Genomic DNA, 19,765 nt, shown 5'->3' on the forward strand with positions numbered 1-19,765 from the left:
CCTAACAGCAGGGGGTCCCGCAGCAGTTACGGATTTGGGATGCGCGGGCAGAAGGCACAGCCTTTCCAAGAATCGAATATCCCTCCCGGGAGCGCGCGGTCTGGGCTTGGGAAAACCCGTCACTTCTGTAAGCAATGGTTCCAGTGCCCACCGCCCCCTCCCCGGCCCCCCGCACCCCAGCTCCCTGCGCTCCCTCCCTCTGTCCCCAGCCTCCCGCCCCCTCTCCGTCCCCTGCCCTGCCCGCGTCCCGCTCCGCCCCCGCGCCCCCCACCCCCGGCAGCCCCTTCCCGCGGCGCCGTGCCCCGGCAGCCGCCCCCCGCCCCCTGCAGTTCCCCCGCTCGCCGCCGGGGACCCGCCGCCGCCGGAGCGGGGCCGGAGCAGCCGCGGGCAGAGCCGCCGAGCCCAGCCCAGGTAGGAGCCGCCCGGGGGCCGCGGCGGGGAGGGGGTCGCCCGTCCCCGCGTCCTGCCCCGGGGAGGGAGGGTCGGGCGGGGAGGGGGCGGCGGCGGGTCCCCCCTCCTCACTCGGAGGCGGCGTCTCCCCCCCGCCCCCGGCGGCACCGCTCCGCGGGGGTGCCCCGCGGCATGCTCGCCCCGGCCCCCGGGGGAGCCGCTGCAGGGCCGGCAGAGGCCGGGAGCCGCGGGCAGGCTCAGCCCCCGGGGGCCAGGTGCGCACCGGAGCCGAAGCCCGCCGGCCTCTGGATGGTCGCCGGCGGCGGCGATGCCCCTCCGCCCGCTCGCAGGGCAGCACTTGCCGGAGGACTTTCCTGCTAGCCCTTTGCGGGGGGGGGTGTCGTTGGCAGCCGCAGTGATTTTAGCGTAGCGAGAGTTGCAAAATGTCATGCTCCGGGTTTCGGGAGAGCTGAAGTTGAAGGAGTGCGGGGAAAGGGGGGGCACTCTGTATGGCTACAACTCCCATGGATAACCTGGGAGCGATTCCCGGGATGGCTCCAGGATGGGGAGGTGTGCGGTGGACATCCGTGCGGGAGAAGAGGAGCGGGGCTGGCTGGGATGGATGTTCCCCCCGTACTTGCGTGTTGCTGTATTCACAGCCTGCGTGCTACAGTCAGCGGCAGCGAGGAAAATGCTGTTTAGCAGATATTTTTCTCAGGCTTTGGATGGGAAAGAAAAGGCTCATTGTTCTGGAATGCGTTTTAGTGGAGTTGTGCTTGTGAATAATTTGTCTTAAAATGCATGAGGTACTCAGCGTGTGTGGAGACATGCAGGTCTGATGCTGAGACGTTCTCTCCCTTAATGAACATGCGGTGTTGTTTCTGGGCAGTGGGGGAACGCTCCATGCAGAAACCTCTTCCTAGGCCCAACTTTATTCTGTGTTATTTATGCATAAACTATGGCATAGCCTGCAGCTCTGGCAGGGAGCTCTGCATAGGTGAGAGATGCTGCAAGTGCGATTCAGCTCTCGTCATCTATCAGGTTTCTTTCTTTCCTAGCCTTGGTAGGCTTGAGACCTCCACGTTGTGACCCTGGGGAAAGTTAACCTAACACACAGGGGTTTTGCTTTGTCTCCCACTCTGCCTCCTTTGCGGCGAGGTGCTGCTTGCTGGAGGCTCCAGAGCTGCGCCCTGCCTCCCTGGAGGCCTTCCGCGAGCAGGAGGTGCTGAGGGTGAGGGAGATGCTCGCCCTGCCACCGCATCCTGGGCAGTGCTCCTATGTTCCTGGGCACCAGCTGCCCTACGCCGTGGCGGGGGGAGATTCCCCCTCTTTACCCCCAGCAGGAACCGGTCCTTTTGTCTCTCTGAGGTGAGACAGCCTTTTCTCCGAGAAGATGTTGAGCAGCCACATCCCGGTGGGACATGCCCACTGCGGTTAGCCGAGAGTGGAGCCTTCCCCGGACAGGGAGCTGAGGGTCTACGGCATCGGGGAGCGAGCGTCCCCATGGAGTCGCTGGTGCTCCTGTAGAGCTGCCGGCAGCAGCCAGCGGCTGCGTGTGCCACCAGCGCCTGGGCGTTAGGACGCGTGTGCTCACAGGTAGGAGGTGGATGTCAACTGTACTCGGTGCTTTTCCGCCGTGCCTTGCTTTCGTCGTCGTTTCGCATAGGGGTAGAAGCGTGCTTGCTGAAAGCAATCTGCAGCGAGGCTCCCACCGTGCCAAGGCATTTTTAAAGTCTCTTGATGCAAGTCTGCCTTAGTATTTATGCATATTAGGCTGTGTATTTGAAGGGAACCATCTGGGTAGAGAAATAAACGGTAAGCGGCTGAACCTTTCCCCGTTGGTTTCTGTTTCAGGGTTGGGCCTGATTAGTGAAGCCAGAAGTTGGGAAAGTTGCTCTGTGGCTCTTTGTGGTTTGCAGGTGCTTCTTTCCCCAGGTCTGGTATAATTTAACACCCTGAGATGAGAGACTTGTAGCGGGGAGGTGGCGGAGAAGGAGCTGACAGGCTGTGATGAGCAGAAGAAGGGCTATAGTGTCAGCACGGCAAAGGAGAATGCTCTTTTTTTTTTTTTTTTTTTTTCCCTTTAAATGGCCATTTCTCTTAACCCTTTGTGGGCTGGCTCCTGTGGGGATGGTGTCTCTGCTCTTGGTGATGGGAACAGGGTGCCTGAGGGAGATGGACCCTGAAATGAAGGGCTGTTTGGGGGGCAGGCCAGTGGCTCCCGCAGTGGGAAGGGGAGAGAGCAAGGCTGGAAAGGCACCCTCAGAGGAGTCACCTGTGAAAGGCTGGCTCTAAACCGGGGGCTTAGAGCAGCTGCCTGCAGCTCGGAGAGAGACACAGAGACCGTGCTGCTGCCTGCAAGTTTCTTGCTGGAGATTTCTTTTGCAAGCTGTGCAAGGAAAAGAAGCCAAGGAGTCATGTGGGCTGGCAGAGGCCTAAATACCCAGATGCCAAGGAGCATGCAGTAATCTGTGGGTGAATGGCAAATGATTCGAGGGAGCTGGTCTTCAGAGAGCTCATCAAAGGAACGGCAAGGCAGGTATGTGGAGTGCTGCCTCTAAACTATCTATTCTGAAAGCTAAAGTGTGTCAGGAAATCCCATCTCCACTATTGCGTGTGTGTGCTCATGCTGATTTTTTGCTTGATGGAAAAGCAGCGAGTGAACTTAAAACTCACCCGGGACTTGGGGCAGACCCTCAGCTAGATGCCAGCTGATCGCACGAGTTCTGGTGGGAGAGCATCTGACTGCAGTGTAGGAGCTCTGCTTTCTGCCACAGCACCTGCTTTGACTGTGTTGGTTTAGATTGCTCTTTCCGTGGGAGAAGCCGCTGGTTCCGCCTGTGCAATAGGGCCAGAGGAGACCCAGGAAAGGCCTTGGGCACTTTGGCTGGACGAGGAGCTGTGTATTTTTACTGGGTGTGTGTGCAGGGCAGGGGGTGCTGGAGCCTGGGTGGGTGGAAGGGTGGGCTTTGGTGTCAGAGGAAGAGGAAGGAGGGGGAAGCAGGGCAGAGGAAGAGCACGGGGTGGCAGAAGTGATAAAGGACTGGGAAGGAGCCAGATGCATGCTTAGACTTGGCTATTGCTGGGCTGTATGGACAGAGAACTCCCTCGTCCCAGAAACTTCATTGTCTCTGAAGATGGTTTCAGCTTTATTCTGTATTTAGTCGGGACTGGGCATGTGCAGGTGGTCAGTGTCTTGCCCTTTTTAAAGGTTTGCTGATGTGCCTGGGTTGTGGGTATTGATTCTCGCTGACGTGGGGGGGAGGTACTCGTGTGCAGCACTTGTTACGGTCAGAATTTCGTGCTTGCAGGCAGGCAGAAGGCGAGACAAAAGTTTCTGGAAGTCTTCTCAGAAATGTTTTTCTGCTCTGGGCAAGAGGCTCCAAGGCAGCGTATACAAGGCTGAGGTACCTGTTAATACAAGGAACCTCTTGCTGTCTGTGAAAGTGGGGCCTAACAAGATGAGAACAGCTCGAAGGGTGTTTCTTAGACTTGAAGGAAGAGTATGGAGAAATCAGTGGGGTATTAGTGACTTCATGATGAAAGCTTTATACAGGAATGGAAAACTTAGCTTTCAGCTTTGTGCAGAAAAGGGACTGTGGTACTACTGCAGAGCTGTTGCTGGGCACAGGAGACGAGAAACTCCAGTTTGTCTGGCTGTACCCTCTCAGGGCAACTGTTAAGTGTGTTGTGGGGTTTCTGACAAGAAAACTGGGGGACTTGGAGAGATAGAAGAAGTTGTAAAACCTGTGAGGAGGTAATGGAGCAGTGTTAAGGATCCCCATAATAACTTTTCGTCTTGTCTGTGGGTTGTGGCTTGGAAGGACAATTTGTGATGTTAATGTGACAGTGCTTTTTGCGTTGTTTGTTCTGGGGCCTGTGCAAGACTCAGCGTGCTCCAGGGGATGGGGCCGGCCGTGGCAGTTACTTTCAGTGAAGGTGGAGGAAAATGCAGTGAGGACCAGCTTGAACAGCGTTATTTCCACGTTGGTCAACAGCGAGTGGCTGCTGGGTAGAACAAAGCTGGCAAGCTTCAGGCAGTTCAAAAGCTATCAAGGCAGCAAGCCCAGAAATGTTTCCTGTACCTTAAAATGTTCAACTAGTGTCAGTAGGAGCTAATGTAAATAAAGAAGCGAGCATGGGACTCCTGGGGTACTCTTCAGCCGTACATCTGCGGGTCCTTTACAAGAGAGATGAGAAAGAAGGCTCGGCTGTGATTTATGCAGCTCTGTCGATACCAGCTTCTCTGTATGGCTATGCCGATGAGGAGAGCTGGACACGGGACCTGTCAGCTGCAGTGTTGTCCTCTGCTTTGTTTGCTTTGTCTCTGTGGGAGACCTTGCTGGGGCCGGGAAAAGTCTCCTCGTGTCCCTGGGTGCAGCGTGGCATAGGCAGCGCTGTGTAGGTGGTGTCTGACACGGATAAGCAACAGCAGGATGCTGAAATGCCTCCAAGGGCAGTGGTAGTGAACAGAGGCTCCTGGAGCCCCAGGAGGTAGGAGGAGCTGTGGCAGAGAGATGAGCTGGCTGCGGTATGAGGGGAGTCATTTCCCTGCACCAGGAAGTTGAGGAAACCCCGATTTGCAGTAAATTAGCAGTGATTGAATTGCTTAAAGAGGAAGTAATGGACCAAAGGCAGAAACCTGGGTGTTGTAAATCAGTGGACTGGGGATGGTTCTTCCTAAGGCCCCTGAAGTAAATAAGGTGTGAAATAGCAGCAGGTGTTAACGTGGAAGGGAGGACTCTTCCTCCTCACTGGAAGTTACCAAGGTGGGAGCCCAGGCGGTCAAAGGGAACTGCCAGAGACAACAGGAGTGGGTTTGCTGTGCAATACCTTTATAGAAATCAAACCTGAGGAAGAGCCAGGACGTTGGGCAGGTGAGTTCCGTTTCTGTTGTGTGCCAGCTGGGAGGGCCTAATTATCACTCAAAGATTTGTATGGGTCTGACCATGGAGGGCGAATCGCCATAGCTTATATGAAGAGGATGGGTGTGCAGTAGGGAAACCTACCTTCCTAATGCTGCTTGCAGTTTGGAAGGCTAGTAGAACTGAAAATGTACCAAGGGACCTAATTTATTTGGATTTTTTCATTAGATCCACCCAAAAGGGACTATTTTAGGAAATGAATAGCAGAATGTGGGCAATAAATAGCTGTAGAGTAAGGGGCAGAGTTCGGTGCCAGCTTTCCTAGTTAAGCTGTAGAAAATAGCAGTGTAGTGGAGGAGTGCTGATTGGAGCATAGATAGGTGATTATGTGAAGGTTCCTCACGCTGAGGCTAGGTTTATTTATTACCTTTAATGGTTTGGAGGTGGAAATGGATCAGAGCTGGGTTACCGAGAGCGAGCGTGCCAACAAAAAGGGTTTGCCTTTGCTGCTAAACACGTGGAATAATTAAGAGACAAGGCTGCTGGATTTGAGCGTGCCAGTGGTTCGGCCGGCATAGCAGCAGTCAGCGTGTAACTTGTACTGGAGCATTACAAGCACATGAAAAAGGAAAAAAACCTGAGCGAGTCTTTCCCTAATGCTGTAGCCCACAGTGCTTCTGTGGGCTTCTACCGCGAGAAGGTGCAGGGGCGTGAAGTGATACGCACAGTTTGCGTGCGCGGTGCCCCGTGGCCGTGTGGGCATGGTGTGGGGGAGCCCCAGGAGATGCCCTGCTCTGGCACAGTGTGGTCCAGGGGCTCCGTGGAGAGTGGCGTCTGCAGTGCCACGGCAGTGACAGTTGGTTCTTCCCAAAGCTTCTCCTGGCAGACCAGGGATTCGTGGCTGCTGGAGCAGGGGCTGAGGGCACCCAGCTGACATCCAGATAGCCTGGCTGGCCTTAAAATGAATCAAGGGCAACTTTGATGAGTCCTGGTGAGCTCCTCCTTGTCTGGTGGGACCTTCCCCCGGATTTTCCAAGGGGGTAGATACCATGTTGCTGATATATCAGGGAAGGAGGAGCCAAGATGTAAACTGTCCATCCACATGGGTGGCCATCCCCAGTGCCTCTCGCCCAGAGGCCAGGGAAGTGTTTATGGTGTTTGAAGGGGAGCGTTACTGTGAAGTGCAGTTTTTGAAGAGGCTGCGGTCTCGCCGAGGCGGGAGGGAGATTAGAGAGCCCAGAGCGTTCGTGTTTCGGCTTGATTGTAAATCCCCGAGCCGGGTCTCAGTCAGGCGGCAGGGTAGCAATATTTATTCTGACCATCCTTTGCATGGAAGCGGCCGCATAATGCAATACCCAAGCAATGTCTCAACTGAGCACCCGGTGAGCCATCCAGCACAAGGGGATTTTCATGTCTGCTGAGATCTCCTGGCTTCAAAGTCTGCAGAATTTATTTGCATCCTTCATGAGAGAGAGCGCCAAGCATACGTTTTTTTCCCTGAGTCTCTCGGTTCCTCTCCCCCCCCTTCCCCACTGGCTTTTCAGTTTGTTTATTTCGTTAGCTCAGCATCAGCACAATGATGTGGAAATAAAGCAAAGGAGCTTGGTATTGGTCTTATTGCATATGCATAAATGAGAGAAATAGATCATACTGGCAATCCCTAGCTAGGCTACAGTTAATGGAAATTCTTTGGTGACCTTATAAACCCTGCTTTGCAAGGATTTATAATGAGTCTGCAAAAATTCATTCCGGGCACAAACAAGTCATCTGAGGTCTTAGACCCTGTGAGCACAAAGTAATAATAGTACTAATTTCCCACCCACTCAGGCCTGTGCTCGGGTCCTTAAAGATTTTGCTATTTTTAAAAAGCAGGTTTTTCCTTTCTGGGACTGTCATGGTGTGTGTGTCGGGGCGGGGGGGAGGAGGATGGCTGGTGGCGACCAGCTCTCTCTGTGCGGCATCACGCCAGCTCCCCTGCATCGCCTCCCTTGGGAGAGTCACTGTGGTCCTTCCCGCGGCTCGAGCTGAAGCGGTTTACGTCATTAACATTGCAGGCTGATGAACTGTGCGATCGCACCTCAGCTGTTTCAGCAGAAAATCAGCTCTTTCTACATGATCGTGGCTCTGCACCCTTCGCCCCCTTCCTACACGGACATCTGAATCTGATATCCAAGATAGCCTGGGCATGAGCAGGAGGGGATGGATTGTTAAAAATCTCTGCAACATTTTGTTCAGCCTTAATTTTTTTTTTTTTAACTTTTTGCTGAAAAGCTGAGAGTTTTTGGTTCAGTGACAGAAGTTGACATTTTTTCTGATGAATGTGTTGCATTTTGATGCTGAGGTTTGGGGGTTTTTTTTAGTGGCTCTCTGGCCCTGCTCAGAGACAGAGGGACTGCAGGGCTAGTTGTCACTGATGTTTGGGTCTGTAGTGGGATTCGTGTTGGGCATCAGCCCTGTGCTTTCTCCTTGTAGACTATGATGAAGCAGCAAATTGCGGTGTCCGATAGAGTTGTTCTTAATGTGGCTGGTCATGGGTGAAGCGGCGAGGCTGGGAAGTGTCTGAGCCTGGCTGCAGACATGCCAGTACAGTACAGTACAGCTAGTATGCACTTCGTTGAAGCCAACGCTGATCTGCAAACTCTTACACGGGCCAAATCTGCTTTTTTCACCCAAAGGGTTGATCTAAATATATTTTACTCTACCCATGCTCATCGTTTGCCCTTGCTCTTTTCTTGTTTGGTGTCTGCTTATTTTCCATTTTTGCTCCACCTTGTGTGTGATCTGGTAACATCTGGTGTTAAATGGTTGTATGTGTGCATGGACAGCTTTGAAAGCAGGCTATCACATCTCTTTTTAGACTGAAAAATGTTTGGGGCAGAGACTGTGCTAATGTTCACAGAGCATCTGGTCCTCTCCAGGTCCAATTCATCACTGTCTTGCAGTTTGCATTATTGTTCACACCAAGGGAAAGTGGGTGTGAAGCTGGAATAATAATGTTTCACACTTGCTTTGCATTGTTTTTGATATCCAACAGCACTTTAACCTATCAGAAAAGGCATAAAGAAATTGGGTAGTTGTAACCTGTGTTTTCACCTTCCAAATAACATGTTAATTACCCTTGCTGAGGAAATGACCACTGCGCTTGATCCTGTGTCAATGGCAAGTTTAAAATCAAGATGGGATTTTGAAATTTGAACTTAAGGGTTCAAATCATTACTCAGGATTTAGCGGGTGAGGGCCTGTGTCAGGCAGCAGCGGGGCTCGGTGCAATGGTTTCCTCAACCTTCTCATGCTGAGCAAATCTTCCAAACGTAACTCCAGCAGGGCTGGGCAGCAGGATATAGTCCCGAGTCTGCAGAGGGCCCTGAACAGTATCTCTGTATATATGCCCTGCTTGTTTAAAAAGGGGATGGTGGGAGTACTAGTCATGAAATGTTGGATGTCAACGTTGTAGTTTCTTTAGTGAAACCTAATGGCATAAACATAGAAAGCATTTAATGCTCCATGCTGTATCTGAAGTTTTCTGTTTGGGAAAGGGGGCCTTTTGGTATCGTGGTAGTTGGACTTCCCAAGGGTCTTTAAGGAGACATGTCTTTCGGTGATTTGGACTGACGTGCCTTTTGTTCTGTTCCTGCTGAGTGTTAAATAAGATTTAAGTCTCCTCAGTCACTCTTTAGTTATTGAAGAACATCACAGACAACACAAATGCAAACAAAACTGTCTGGATGTTTGTTTATGCAACAGATCATTAGAAAGTCTGTAGGAAAAAAAATGTTCTGGTCTGTTAGATAATTAATCTGCATTTTAAGAATTGTCTAAAGACATATTTGCAAGCTCGTCCATTGAGCTGCTGCTCATCTAGTCAATAATCCCCATATTTAATGGTCCCTAAGAATGTATTTCCATAATGTGCTGTGAACAGTTGAGAAATCGGCATCTTTTTTGTCTTAAGATGTCAGTGCTTGCACATTTTCTGTGATAAATTTTTTTTCCTGACTGTTGGTGAAACTTCCAGACGCATTAGCTTCCAACTGGTAGGGCTGGGGATGAGGAGAGTGAAGGCCTCTTAAAGCAAACCCCTGGGTCCGGAGCCCTTCAAACGCTGGATGAGTTTGCAATTTCTATCTGGCGGCAGATGCCAGTGTCGAGGCGCGAGCCCGCAACGTGCTGGCAGCGTTGCCCAACGCATGCCTGGTGGCTAGCAGCGTGGGAGAGGGGCTTCGCTGGCTCCTTGTCCCTGGGTGTCAGAGAAGCAGGAGCATGTCTTGGGAAGGAGGATCTGAAGGACGTCCCGAGCGACATCTGAAGTGTCGCAGGGGTAGCTCTGCTGGAGTGTGAAACGCTGTCGTCCTCGCGTGGTAGATTGATTCTGGCAGGAGCCTGGGGCACAGACACGCTGGCACTGCTTGGCTCTGACCGATGGAGCTTATTTGGCTCCTGGGAGCTGGCTTTACCACGCACAGTGCGGCGTGGGACCTGCGGTCGTGTCTGGGCAATGCACGCCCTGTTTCTGCCCGGGATCCTGACAGCAATCGCGTTCGCTCAGGGATGGTGGACTGGGCTCTGTGTCTGCAGCAGAACCAGCTCCCTGTGTCATCTCAGCCGAGGTAAGCCCTGTCCCCATGTTGTGACAAATGAGAGGGTTTGAGAAAGGGCGTGAAGTTTTAAGTCAAGTTAGCTTGCATTTATAGTGGGAAAAAGGGTAAATGTACAGACAGCTCTTGCAGCGTGGCTGGCATGTGATAACTTACTAATCCACATTAACGAGAGCAGGGAGTAAAACCCACACTTCGAGAGAAGAACCCCTGGGAGTCGCTGCATCAAGGTGAGAAGTTGGAGCTTAATTTCATTATCTTATCAATAACTAGCTGGTCTTGTGCCGTGTTGTGAATTCTCAGGAGTGTTAATGCTATCTTTGGCTGTCTAAGCAAAGAAATAATGAATACAAGTAAGAGAAGCATTGTGTGCAGTCATGGTATCTATACCTTAAAAATGGTGTTGGCAAACTGGTGAGAGATAAGAGAAAAGCTACAAGGATGATGCGAGGTCTGTAAAGCATGCTGGAGAGAGAAAGAGAATGAAGCTCAATCTGTTTCTTTTAATAGAGAGAAGGTGAAGGGTGATTTGATTATTGTCTGTAAATACTTAACCAGGGGAAGAGAATTCTGCTGGCCAAAGGTATGAAGGCAGGACATGGTTCTGTGGATGGATGCTCAAGCTAGATAAATTCACATGAGAAAAAGGTGTGTTTTATTTTTGTACAGCTTTATATTTAAGCACAGGAGCAATTACCCAGGACTTGGTACATTTGCTGTTTTTAAATTGAAATGATACATCTTGCAGAGTTCCTTTAGGTCAATTGCAGTCTGTGGAGGCTTGGTGCCGGAAAACTCAGCATGAGTCAGTAACAAGTAAAACAAGATTTTCAAAATGGTCATTATCGTCGCTCAAATCTTTCAGTTACGTCATGAATCTCTTATTTTCTTTTTTCTTTTTTTTTTTTTTTTTGGCAGGGGCGAGCGATATCCAGCAGGGTTTTGGGCTGTAGTTTAGAAGGATTTGGGTTAGTGTCAGTTGAGCCCATTTCTAGGTCTTGGCCAGAAGCTCAGGCCATAACAGCACAGTGCTGGGGGTCCTAGCACTGTCCCCGTGTCACCCTTGCTGAGCTTTTGTTTTCGAGGGTGCCTCCTTTGCTTAAACAACAATTAAAGAATCCCCTCTGCCCACTGCTGTTAGGACAGGAACAGGTAGCATAAGCTTTGTCCAGAAACTGACCTGCTTCTGCTGTGACTTTATAGCTGGGACTGGAAATGTCTTGGCCAGAATTGCTCCTTATGGAGGGTGGAAGGTAGCTAGAAATCTGTGCTTACCACTCTAGGGCGCTCGGGACTAATGGAGTCATATATTTACCGTACGAGGCGGGACAGTTCTGTTCTTTGGACAATGATGCAGAGTCCCCGAGTTTCCCGTGCACTAAATTTCAAAACAGTTCTTTGGCCTGTCTTCCCTCCCCAACTGACTTCTCCAGCAAGCTTCCCCCTCTTCCACTGCTTTCCTTCCATCTGAGAAAGCTGGTGTTCGGATGTGCTCAGGGCGGCTGAAGGGGTTCTGCTGTCATCAGACCCACTTTCCTCTTACTCTTCCATGGAACACACCAACCTTCAAAGCCTCCAGCGTACGCCTGCAACAGAAACAAAGGATGCTGCAACCACAAATCCCTTGTGCTACCACCTGAGACATGTTCAGCAAACTCAGGGAGAGAGATTAAGAGGCATCATTACCATTCAGTCGGTGGCTGGCGTGTTAATTAGGGCACACGGTATGCTCAGGAAGGTTACTCTCACCCAATACCTAGCTCCTCACCAACTGTAAAGCCGCAAAGCAAGGCAGAAGCGGGAAAGGAGCAATGGCAAGAAATTGCAGTGACACATTGCGCCTTGGAATGAAGTGTGTTTCACAAGTGACTGTGGCGGGGGATGGCCGAGGCTGTGTCTCCAGGCTGTTGAGCCAGTGCCCTCTTGAAGGACTGCGCTGCCTCTCCCTTCTGGATGGAAGGAGTTGCCAGGTGGTCACGCTGCAGCCTTGTCTTGTCTCCTTCCACCCCTTTGACTCACCTCTTTGCAGAATTGAAGGGTATTTCCTTTCAGATGGCGGCATCTGAGGTTTTTTTCTTTCAATGTTTGATGTTGGTGCATTGAAGAAAATTGAATTAGGGTTGTATCGGTACGAGGGAGAGATTACCATTTGCAAAAACACATTTTGCTTAAGTTAGTAATATTGTAACTGTTAATTGAGTGTTCATTGATTGTCTGTCACTACCTTGATGTAATCTGTTATTCTCCTTTCAGGCGGACGGCCTACCACTGATTAAATGGTGTAGCTGCTCTTGCACCACTTAGCTGTCTTGACCGTTCGCTTTTTCTCTCCCAGTGATTCCATTTTACCGGCGGTATAATTGGCATCATCTCCTCCTCTTTGGAGTGATCTCAGCCTGCATGCCATCCTAGTTCTCTCCCAAGTGCCTTTAACGCACCTAATACTTCAGGGTTTTTAAGTGGCCCGAGACAAGAATTTAAGCAGGGGATGCATTTGGACTCAAGAGTCCAAGAGCTGTTGTCTGCCTGGATTTAGGGGCCAAATTTCCCCAGAAATTGCTTCATTCATTAGAGGTTCTTTGTTGCTGAATGTTCAATTATGGAAGCGTTCAATTATGGATAGTGTTTTATGGGAATGGCGGCGGGAAGAAAACCCAAACCCTGGCTCTCTTATGGTGTCTTTCACATAAACGGCTCCCTAGCCAGGTAGTGGTGGGCAAGTTGTTTGGGGTAACTGCTATGTAACAATGAGGCTGTGTGTGTGCTCATGGAATGCTTTTCCCTGGAGACTCGCCGAAGCCTTTTCCAGCGCTTGAGGCTCCCTGGGGAGGCGGTGAGCGTACAGGTGTGGACGGGTTCCTGTGCGGGGTGCGCACGCCGGTGAGCGCAGGCAAGGGCTGGCACAGCGGGAGAGTGGGAGGGTTTGATGTAGCACCCGGATCCACAAGTCCTCGAGTCCTCCAAGTGCTTCTGTAGCACAAGTCAAGGAGCTGGCAGCACGTTCCACTAATCCCCTGCACTAAAGGATGCTCCTCTTCCGTATCCACTGTCTGATCCAACGTGTCCAAAGTAATTGCGTTTTTTTCTCAAAGAATGAGACTCGTGACACAACTTGGTGTGGTTTTGCATATTCAATTATTTCTTCTCTGCCAGATTTTGCAGGAAATCTTTAAGATTTGCAGTGGGCTTTCCCAAAACTGTGGACTGGTCTTTAAGATCTTTCTGCTGTTTGTTTGGTGGACTTGAGCACTTTTGAAAGATTAATTAACCCTAGGTGAGACACTTTGATTGAACATTTATATAGGGTAGAGGGAAATTAATATTCTTTCTGCTATTCTGAGTATGTTTAAACTTCTGCTTTTGGCTTGTCTGACTTGGAATATCTTCTAACTAGTACAAATGATAGAACAATTTATTTTAGATGATGAGTTATGAGAATATTGCTCATACACCCAGAACACGACATTTTCAATCACATCTTCATTGCACTGGTAAGAAAAAAATGATCTTTGTTTCTTGACATGTTTATCCTTTGGAGACTGAGTCAATTATCATATTGTATAAGAGTTCATGCTATAGCTCTTTGGTCTCTGGAAACATCATCGTGGCAAGAGGAAAATCCTGCAGGGTTTATTCCAGCTGCTACAAAATTGGAAGGATAGCACAAGTTAAGACATATCTACAGGTGGCATTCAGGAATAGGAAAATGACTTAATAAAGGTGTGGTGTTAAAATATGTAAGCTAGAGCCCATTAAGTTCTATGGAAAAGCCGTCACGGGGAAGGACATTTGTCCTCTAATACTTTTTTGGTTTAACCTGCTTTAATTTCATGAGTATAGCCATGCAGCCAAAATCTTAGAGGGACTGGGGATTACCTGGTCAGGCTCTCTGCTGTTTTATTACTGCACTATTAGTGTCAGTCCCCCTGGTAGCAGCCGTGCGTCTGGCCACCCTGGGCTGCTGGGGACCTTGCCATAGATCCCGAGCAAAGGATATTTTGCTGCTGGGTGGTCCTGAGAGTTCCTGTGTGCTCCCTGACTGCTTTCACTCTCTCTCCGGCTCCAAAGTTGGGGTGCAGGTAAGTTTTCCCCTCGCGGTGTGTCTGGGCTGGCAGAGCAGCATCCTCCTGACACCTTCTTTCAACTGTTCTGCAGACACAAGGAAGGAAAGGGGACTCCTTACAGGACCGTAGGCTCCTAAATCCCTCATCATAGTGAAGTTTCTTCAGCTTCTCTTTCCATTGCAGGGAACTTTGGCTCCCTCTTTGTGGTCTTCCTCCAGAGGCTGCAGGGCAGGGAGAGATGTTGGGAAACGATGCGAAGTGACTGTTCAGCTGGGACATCCACATCGCTGTCTTTCACTGCTGCGCGATGATGAGCTTGGTCAGCCCGAGTATTCATTGGTGTCCTCTGAGAATGGCTCCTTGTATGAGATAACCTGGAGTGCAGAACGTGAGTGCTGCTGCCACTTCCCAAAAAGGCCCTGAAAAAGCAAATCGGCTTAGAAATGAGCATGTTTATGTCCTGAGGGCAGGCTGTGCCAGGACTGTGGCTGTGCTGGGCTCGGGTGGCCTGAGGAAGGGGAAGGCAGAAACGGCAGTGTGTGTGCACGGCGAGCTTGGCAAGACTGGGTATGTGCGTGCGGCAGGGGGCTTAAAGCTCCAAAGAGAAATCAGTGACATCTTTATTTTATTTTATTATTAAATTTGCCTATTCAGTTTTTGGCAGTGTGCAGCTTTAAACTTTTCAGGGCCACAAGAACCAGAAACTTGCTTTCCATCGGCCTGCTAAAATGAAGGTGGAGATTCTCTTGCAAACTCTTGAGCTGGGGATACAGGGCTTTTAGCCATAGATCAGAAATCGTGAGCTGAATGATCAAATCAGTTTTGGCTTAAAGCTCTTTATAGCCCTTAGCTGAGGTAATTGATGGAATTTGTGCATTGCTAGCAGTAGTCTGCAGGGTTCATCCTGCTGCCAATTACATCAGTTTGAGTTGTTCTCCTCTCTGTGCTGGTAGATTTGCCGGTTGTTTGGTGGGGGGCACTGTACGGGAAAGCTTCTCCTCACTCCTCTCTGCATGCAGAGCATGGACAAGACTGTGCTCCTGGAAAGTGGCAGATAAAGATGGGTCGATGCTACAGGAGGTGGAAATGCTGTGCTGAAACTACAACTCAAAGCAGTTTTCTCCTTGACTGTATGTTGAGCAAATTCCCAGTCACAGCAACAAAAATATCTGAGTCCCATTTGCAGACAGTGGTGTTAATACAGTGCAGCTGATATGCTCCATTTGCTTGCATAAATGCAGCTTTTAAAGCTGTCACATATGCTAGATGGAGCCACTACCCCTCACCTGCTTCTTCTTGGAATGGCAGTGTTTAGCAGGGATTCCCAAGACGATGGAGACGATGGTTGTATCTATGCGTTTGTGCATATGTCAGGACTAGAAACCCACCATTTCCAAGCTGGTGTGTATAGCAACACTTCAGATGAAATGCTCGAAATGCAGTTATACAGATGGAATTTTTGAGCTATATACCTTGGCTCAAGCGTCCCTGTTTCTGCAGCTTTGTTTACGTGGAGGTTTTGTGCTGGCTTTTGATTTCCCCATTATTGAGGTTGTTATGTTTTTATAGTGTTGCATTACTCATTGGTTCCTTTTATTCCTTTCAAGTTTGCCAGCCATGACTAATGAAGAGTTTTGCTGCAGCCCTTTTATGGAGCGGAGGCTCAAGCTGGGTTAAGGGGCACCTTTTCCTTTCCCACCACCAAAATTTCGTACTTCAGTGCATTCGGTGTGGGAAGCTGCAAGCTGGCTGGTTGTGACTCCTTTCTCCCCTCACAGCCAGCCCAGGAGGGGATGGTTCAGGAGCGCTGGTGTGGTGTCTCCAGTTTGGATGTGGCATGCTGTGGGCTGGTCTTTCTGGTCAGAGTAGTGCATCCCCTGGTAAAGTAAAAAATGTCCTGCCTTTAGACCAGGGGATTGTCCTTGTCCCTTTTCTTCAAAAAGGCATTGCGGGAGGATGAAGTGATCTACCTGTGACAAAATGAAAAACCCTGGGGCAGAACTGAGGGTTGAACACGCATCTCCTGACCTGTCAAAATTAGCCCCACTCATCCCACAAACCTGCAATGCTACTTCCCAACCGCCTGCTGTAAACATGAAGTCACCGCTCTGAAATTAAATTTTTGTGCATGTTCCTTCTGCCAGCCTTTGGCTAATTTTATTTCATTTTTTCCCCTGTACCTCCTTCTCTCTCTGTCACACATAGCCTGTCTAACAAGAACTGCATAATAGACTTTTAAAGGCCATTTAATGATGCAAACTTAAAAGTGCAGAGAAGGCATGGCGAGACAAAGCGGAGGAGCTTGCACAGGGCCAGGGAAGATAGCGGGCTGCTATCTAATCTCTAAGAGCCTCCTGTAGTGCAGGTGAGTGCAGGAGGGTCCCCCGGGAGCAGGTGGTAAATGGTGCCCCGGAGGGCTGTGATTACCGCTTTGCACGTGCAGTGTGCTCCTCCTGGGTGGCCCCCTGTGCATCCATTCTGTATTCTGTCTTCTTAAACTTGCTTGTAATTAGGAGGGCTGCGGTTGTCACAAGCATCCCAGAGAGCAGGAGCTCTGCTGCTTTTCAATGCCAAGGCGTGCTGATAAACGTGGAGCCAAGTGTTTACAGGACGAAGAGGCTTGGGGGTGGGAAAACGCAGGAATGTCTGCAGGTAGGGCTCGGTTGTGTACAAAGGCGAGTTCCTGGGTGTCGTTGTGAAACCCTGGATCTAGGTAGAGAAGTGACATCCCAGAAGAAGCTTGCTGGATCCGAGTGACCTCCTCACTGACTGTAAATGCCTTCTGTCTGCCTGTTGTCTGTCTCGCGATCTGCTTCATGCACACCGGCTCGAGCAGCCAAATTAAATGACCTAACCCTGAGTGAGATGGGCTACGACAGTACAGGGCTGAGCAAAGCCAGAGTCTCTCTACGTAAAGACTTTAGCTTTGGTGGACACCAGGAAGAGCCCTTTCACCGCTTCGATTCTGCTGTAGCACCAGCCTGGTTAGAGGTAGCGGCCAAGCATGGCCCGGCTGGGGAATCTCTGAACCCTGCTGGACGCTGGCCCTCAGCAGGCAAACCTAAGCCCTGCTTCTTGCCCTTTCTCTCCTCTTTGTGCAAGCAGTCCCTGAAGTCCCAGTCCAGAAAAGTGCGTGAGTGGGTGAGTTCAGGTGCTGTGCTTTGACTATCTTTTCTAAACGGGGAAGGTCTTTTGAACATGACGTGAATCCATGGGCTCATGAATCCATGAGCTTTTCTGGGCAGCAGCTGTCCTGTACCTGTAGAGCACCTAAAACCAGAGAGCTCTGAGCACCAGCGAGGGACTCTGGTTGCATGGGATCCCAATGCGAAGGATTAAACAGTTGGAAAAAACTGAATCCAGTTTAAAAAAAACATCTATGAGGTTCAGTTTTGTAATGACAGGCAGGCTGGGTTCACCTGTGGTATGCTTTGGCGTCATGGCATTTTAAGATCTTGACAGTGTTAGGAACCGCAAGCGGACACTATTTGAGTGGTCTTTCACTCCATCTTCAAAGTGAAATGATATATATGTTCATAAAAGATGTTTTCTTTGTGACAATTTGGATGCTTATAAGCCTATGTTACCCTTCTTAACTGTGAATAATTTGGGATGTGGAAACAGGTAGCTTTGGACAAGCATGCATTACTTAATTTCTATTAAAAATTTCAAATACACTTCCTATACTTACACAAAAAAAAAGGCAGTGGAAAACAGATTGAGATGACTCTTTTTTAATTGAAGGAAGTTGTTGACTTGTGTACTTGGATGTTCCCACTGAGATGACTAGCTTTTGAGTTTTAATTCACTGCACATTTTTTGCTCACTTTTTTCCCATATTGTCTTACTGAACTTTGCCCTGTGGGTGGAACTAGTGTTAGCCTTGTTAGAGCATCTAAAACTTCTAATTATTGGAGACATGGCTTTCAGGGGATGAGAATTATCAAGTCAGCTGCTGTGTATGTGTTGCCTGTTTTTCTTTTTTCCTAGGTGTAGATGTATCTATTTAATTTAAACAACAGGGAGCGTATAAGCGTGGCTTGATTGGGGTGTCTGCATTACCAGCCTAGTCTAACAGAGCGAGGTGTACTTGTGTGTGTATGTCTTCATGTCGTGTATCCACTCCTGGCCAAGGGAGCTCAGAATTGTTTTGTATTTGGGGTATTGTTATCTTGAAACTGAAATGAAGTAACATGGAATTTTATTTTAAAAAGCACAGGGTAACGTGGAGCCGCCGGCAGCAGTTAGTGAATACGAAAAGGCAGCAGTACTAATGATGGCAGGGAAAAGTTCTTTATGGGATCTGGGAGCAAAAGGTAGGGAACAAATGGATACAGCCTGCAGAGCACAGGATGGAATTCATCAGGGAAACGGGGCTTGCAAATAATTGCATATGCAGTTGTTAAACTTCTCAGGTGATTAGTTAGGGCCTGCTGTCCCATCCTTCTTGGGCGAAGTGCCTGTAAGAAGGAAAAAAAAGGTTGCATGAACTAAAGGGAGATAAAGAAGCGACACAAAGAGTGTAACAGCATTATAGAGTAGTCTGTAAGAATGAAAAAGAGGAGGAAAGTATTGTAATGGAGGCATCTATCTGGATTCTAGCTATTTGCAGTCAAGCAGTTACTGGTGAGATGCTTAGTGTAAGTGTGTGAAAGCAAGCCTCCGGCACATGAAATGGGGAGGACAGTTAGCTGCCTTGTTTTCCTTTGCCGTCTGCCTGTGAAGATGGTAAGGTAGTGAGTCCCGTGGTCCTTGCGGTGTCGGGCGGGAAAGCTGGGCAGTAGAAGACAGGACTGACTGATTTAGGAGCTGGTGGGTGTCTTCCCTGTCCTTAAAGCATGGCACAGCGATGGAGGCTGCAGCAAATGAGCAGGATGAGCTGAACGACAGCCTTCAATGGGGGCTGATGGGGAAGGGCAAGGACCACGGGCTGCCTTTGGGTGGGTCAGTGCCATTTCTTCGCGGATGAGATGCAGACAGCTGCCTTCATCACACATCGCTTCTTTCGTGGTCTCTGGGGAAATGGGAAGGATGGCTCTGTGCAGGACCAAACTGGCAAAGCCGGCTCTGGCTGTGGGCTGGAGTACATCCCGGGTGGGCAGAGTCGCATCCCTTTCAGAGTGGAATGCCGAGGAGGAAGAAGGGAGTGTAGAGCTGGGTCAACAAGGAAAACCCCTGTGCGTAAGGAGGAGCTGGGGGCAGAGAGGCTGCTCAGCAATTCTCCTTCAGCAACAGGTGTGAGGTTGTGCCCATCTCATTTGCATTGTGGTTAATCAGAGAGCTTTGCTTCTCCTTTCATTGGCTTCCCAGCATGCTCCGATTCCCCCCCCCCATCTATTACTTTGTTTAAAAACTAGTTTGTGTTGCCTTGGCCCTCATTGGCGGTTGCTAGGTCCCAGCGATCTGGCACGGCACTGCTTTCCTCTCCTTCTGGTTTCCCAAGGCCACAAGCCAATGTTTCAAAGTTGGGAGCCCGAGGCTGAACTCCAACGTCTGCAGTTAAAGCACGAAAATAACCCTTCGTCTGTTGCGTCTCTGAAGGTAATTAGCTGGTCGGAAACAGAAACTGATTCTTTGGGTGCCCAAATCTGAGTACTGGGCTCTGCCTGCTCTGTGGCCAGCACGTAAGGGAAAATCAGGCCAGAGCCTTTAGAAAGTGGCTGTTTCTAGTGGTTTCCATTTTAGTTGCCAGTATGAGACTCTAATACACAGAACTCCTGTTTGTGCTGTTGCTTTAGCCGTGCCATATGCATAGGCTTGGATGGTGATACAATGACAGCAAATTTCTGAGCTGGGCTTGCAGAGGGCAGTTCAGATAAGATGGTCCATCAATTCTGTTCTGTAATGTTTG

General features: G+C 49.7%; 1 protein-coding gene across 2 annotated transcripts in view; it reads left to right on the forward strand.

The window, feature by feature from the left end:
• Positions 1-2,184: 2,184 nt before the first annotated feature.
• The window catches only part of GRIK4 (glutamate ionotropic receptor kainate type subunit 4), a 203,325-nt gene continuing 185,744 nt past the window's right edge, over positions 2,185-19,765 (forward strand). For both annotated transcript variants that reach the window (XR_010073621.1, XM_063355167.1), the window contains exon 1: positions 2,185-2,205. The gene's annotated coding sequence lies outside the window, so the exon portion shown is untranslated. The remainder of the gene's footprint in view (positions 2,206-19,765) is intronic.

The sequence above is a fragment of the Chroicocephalus ridibundus genome, chromosome 18, assembly GCF_963924245.1.
Source record: "Chroicocephalus ridibundus chromosome 18, bChrRid1.1, whole genome shotgun sequence".
Lineage (NCBI taxonomy): Eukaryota > Metazoa > Chordata > Aves > Charadriiformes > Laridae > Chroicocephalus > Chroicocephalus ridibundus.